The sequence below is a fragment of the Babylonia areolata genome, chromosome 2 (genome assembly GCF_041734735.1).
Source record: "Babylonia areolata isolate BAREFJ2019XMU chromosome 2, ASM4173473v1, whole genome shotgun sequence".
NCBI classification, from domain to species: domain Eukaryota; kingdom Metazoa; phylum Mollusca; class Gastropoda; order Neogastropoda; family Buccinidae; genus Babylonia; species Babylonia areolata.
Window position 1 is genome coordinate 16,156,969 of NC_134877.1, and position 5,000 is coordinate 16,161,968.

The 5,000-nt window shown below is 39.2% G+C and overlaps 1 protein-coding gene across 1 annotated transcript in view; it reads right to left on the bottom strand.

Moving 5' to 3' along the window:
* Window positions 1–5,000, bottom strand: part of LOC143298554 (integrin alpha-PS1-like) — a 74,353-nt gene that overhangs the window by 60,234 nt on the left and 9,119 nt on the right. The window lies entirely within an intron of this gene.

Here is a 5,000-nt window from a genome sequence, read left to right on the forward strand (position 1 = left end):
ATGTGCATGCACATACACACACAGAGACACAGACACAAATACACACACAAGACAGCAAAACCCAGATATATATCATTTTATCATTTAGCCAAAAGTAAACCACTAAAACCAAAGATTTCAATTCAACATGATGAAAACGTAAAACAGCATGACACCCCAACACTTTTCAATGTCCTGGTTCATGTTTCACAAACTCCAACTGGGAACCTACCCATCATTATTTCTCTCCCACTCAACTTTTTCTTTTCTTGTCCCCACCACATCCCCTAAAAAAAAAAATTTTTTAATAAAATAAAAAAACCCAACCTACCTAACCCTGTCATTTCATGCACCACTGGATGAGGGTGGGGGAGTGGAAGGTAGGTTGGGTGGGGGATCAAGGAGTGTAGGGGTGTGGTGGTGGTGGGCATGTGGGTGGGTGGGTCAGGAGCAAGGAATGTACAAAAGCTCTACAACCAGACTGCACACTGCAGCCGATATTTGGGTTCCTGGGTTTCCCCTTTCAACCAGTACATGTATAGTACACTACTCCTCGGAAAAGAAAAAGAGGCCGGCCTAAATACTTCTCTGTCATCTGCTCAACAGGACCCCTTTGACATTTTGCCCTATGTACCGGCACTGTGTGCCGGATAAAGGATTTCCTCCCCCTTCCGAGCTCAACAACAAGGGCTGCAGTAGCAGCAGCAGGACAATGGAATGCCATGGGTCACTAGTGATAGCCCAAGGTTTCACTTAGTTTCACTTGTGTGTTTCAGTCGCTGTATCTCTGCAAACAGTGAGCTGAATTTTTATTTATTTATTTATTTATTCAGACTTCTTGCTATAGCGCATATTCTTGAAGCTCTATGCGCTTTACAATTGTCTTGCCTTCAATGTGCAGGGATGGGATGGAGGTGGCGGGAGTAGGAGGGGTGGAGTTCTGGGGGGGATGGATGGTAGTCAGTCAGTCTGTCTCAATTGTTATGAACAGTACTGCTTTGTTTTGTTTTGTTTTGTTCATCGTTGTTTTTCCTCTTCCAACTTTTATGTGTACTTGGTATCAATTTGAGAAGAAGAAAAAAATTTAAAAAACAACTTCCTCCCCACCACCTGTTCTCTTTTCACTGATGGCCTCAATCATGTTCTTTGAGCACAAAGCTCATTCAACTGCTTTCAAGGATGTGCATCAAAGCATGTGGGTATTCACACATACACACACACACACACACACACACACACGGAAAATCTAAAGTCTTGAACACAGATATCTCTATATCTTTCTCACACAATGTATGCTCAAACACACACACACACACACACACACACACACACATACACACAAACACACACACATACACAAGAGATACACACACACACACACACACACACACACACAGTGCATTACACATGCACGTAAACATCATATCACACGCACAGAAGTTAATCTGAGTGTGACCTCAACTCTCATTATAAAATTACACAGAAATGTCACAAGGAAGATGCTACCACTGATATTTCCTGTGCATGCACGTTTTGTGCTTGTGTGTATGCACATTATATATCATTATATATGTGTGTGCTCCTGCAGTCACACAAATACGCACACACACACACACACACACACACACAGTGACTCAGGCAGATTCACACACAGACACAGACACACACAGACACACACACACACACACACACACACACACACACCACTTACAATGCAAATGACCAATTTTTGTCGATAAATGAACAAGCTACCCCCCTCATCCCCCACCTCCCATCCCCCAAACCCCCAAACACACACACACACACACACAAACACATACATGACAATGCTTTTTCTATGGAAACTCTTTTCAGCACTTGAAAAAAACAAAAAGTATCACAAGGTTGTTTTGTTTTGTTTTGTTTTGTTTTGTTTTTGACTCACTTGTGTAAACAAAGTGAGTCTATGTTTTAACCCGGTGTTCAGTCGTCTGTGTGTGTGTGTGTGTGTGTGTGTGTGTCCGTGTGTTTGTGTGTCCGTGGTAAACTTTAACATTGACATTTTCTCTGCAAATACTTTGTCAGTTGACACCAAATTAGGCATAAAAATAGGAAAAATTCAGTTCTTTCCAGTCATCTTGATTAAAACAATATTGAACCTTTGGGATGGGCACAAAAAAATAAAAAATGAAGCCTAATTATATGCAAACTGCATTTACTGTTATATTTATATTTTTTGTATTCTCTAAACTTGGCACTTTGATCTGATGTTCTGACCCAACAACTAGAGCAGTCATTATTATCATTTTTTGTTCAAACAGGAACTTCTTTTGCTAAGCATGTAAGTTTTATTTATTTTGCAAATGTTTTTGGTGGAGATAGTAAAAAAGGGAAATTACTCTGTAATTAATGCTAGGGGAATTAATTTGCTTTAAACTGATCTTTCTCATCTTAAACATTACATTTTGAAATTATACTCAATACATAAAAAGCTTGGATTTTTTTTTTAAGTGTATCACAAGTGAGTCTTGAAGGCCTTGCCTCTCTTGTTAATTGTAATTGTTTACCTCACTCAACACAGCCAGTCCTCTCTTCTCCTCTCCACAGACCCCTCAGATGTCCAGTGGGTGTCTGAATGACCCAACCTTTAGCTTCCGTCATCAGAATTGTGGTATTCTTTGTCAACATTCACCCCCTCAGTATAAGAGCCTTCCGCTTGCAATATTTTGATGATGGTAATTGGGGTGAAACGCTGTTAACGTCGTCTCTTTCGCCGTTCGTATGGAGAGAGTTAAACATCCCATCTGTTCTTCCCTCTGCCAGAACTCAAGAAGAGAAAATAAGTATTCTCCTGATTCATCTTCTTCTCCTGTCTCCACTGTGTTTCTCTGTGCGTCTCTCAACATCGAGAGCTCTATCTGCATAGAACACACCAGTCTATATGGATTGTTGACCAATATTGATTGTCCAAACATCTGAGCTGCACCTTGCATTTTTGACAGTTTCTGATCCCATCATTTTGGCAGCTAATCTGTTTTCAGGGGCCCATCTTCCTAATTATTTGTGTATATATATATGCATACATATATATATATATTTACCATATATATATATATATATATATATATGTATGTATATATATATATATATATAATCTTGAGAGAGAGAGAGATAACTTCTTTTTAACATATAAGCATCAATCAATGTCATACTTCTTGCTTTCAGAGTTCTTTTTCCCTTCGGGGATCTGATCAATATCTCCAAACATGTCTAAACTTTAAAGAGAACACACTGATGAAGGCAGTCATAACATTATCAAAAATTTATGCATTCAGTTTCACATGAGAACCTAACATTTTCTGCACTTTTCCTCTCATTTCATTGTTGGAAACAATCTTGTGAAAGCGGTTTATCTGTCTTTCGCTCCTCTACCTCCCCTCCTTCACCCTCACCTGCGCGCGCGCACACACACACACACACAGTCATAGCCACACACACACACACACACGCACGCATGCACGCGCGCACGCACACACACACAGTGACACACACACAGTGACACACACACACACACAGTGACACACACACACACACACACACAATCCCCATGTAGATTTGTCCTCTTTCCCCAAACATGGCATTCAGGACACACACACACACACACACACACACACACTCCCCATGTAGATTCGTCCTTTTTCCCCAAACATGGCATTCAGGATGGCTGTTTTTGAGATAATGCCATTGCCCCGGAGCGTTCCCCACACCCTTACATGATGCAACAATCAACAGAAAACACCAAGCTCTCCAGGAATCAATGTGTGGCATCCCTCCAAACACTGACAGAAATCGCCCTGCTGCTAAAATACCAAACTGTTATATCACCCCTAATATGGAATATATATAATATATTGATCACTCAATGTCCTGCCCTGCCAGGCTGTAGAGAAAGAGAGAGAGAAAAGCCATGATCATTGCTTGGTGCACTTTATGGGGTTCCCTGGAAACATTGTGATTGCAAAAAAAAAAAAAAGAAAGAAAGAAAAAAAAAACCATGTATGTTTGTATGTTTGGTTTGGTTTGGTTTGGTTTGGTTTTCTTATATAACTACTCTGGAATCAATGTTTGACAAAGATGATCATATACAAATTTTATAAATTTATCAGTCTCTTTATGTTTGCTTCTCTTTTTTTTTAACTTATTTAGCCTTTACAAGGCTTGTAAATATTACTATGTGTGTCACTTTTTTGCATTCATCTTTCTTTTCATTACATAAATCTTTATCTATATGTTTCTTCTTCTTTCTTTTTTTTTTTAACCTAGTCTTTACAAGGCTTGTAAATCATGATATTGACAGAAACTTCAATCTCCACACTCACGCATGCACGCACACACACAAGCACACACACATATAGCACTTTAATCTTGCACTTATGTACTATCAAGTCCTTAAAATTGAAATTAAGTCAACACTGTTCTCTAATAAAACTACGGACTTGAGTGCACTGCAACCGGAAGTTCAAGATGCCCATGTACATGTGTAGCAAAAAATAAGTTAATCAAAACATTTTACCATCGTTTGATTATTGGTAAAATACAAATCATGTGAGTAAGAATAGTAATTCAATTACTGTATTTAAGTAGATTAAACATTTAAAACAAAAAACAACCCCACCCCCTAAAAATGTCAAGAGGAAAGAAATCAAGGCAATTTTTTTTTTTTAAAGTTTTCAACATGTCATGTAAAAAATAGTATATGTATACACTGTACACAGCCAACTGTATGATGACAATACATCCCTTTCTTTCCAAGACAGCTTCCTATGATTAAGTCACAAGATGTAGCTCAAAGTCAAAAACACTTATTCCCTCTTACTAGTCTTAGTCCCCCTCCTCTGACACATCTTGGACATCTCTTGGATGGGCACAATAGCCGAGTGGTTAAAGCGTTGGACTGTCAATCTGAGGGTCCCGGGTTCGAATCACGGTGACGGCGTCGTGGGTAAAGGGTGGAGATTTTTACGATCTCCCAGGTCAACAAC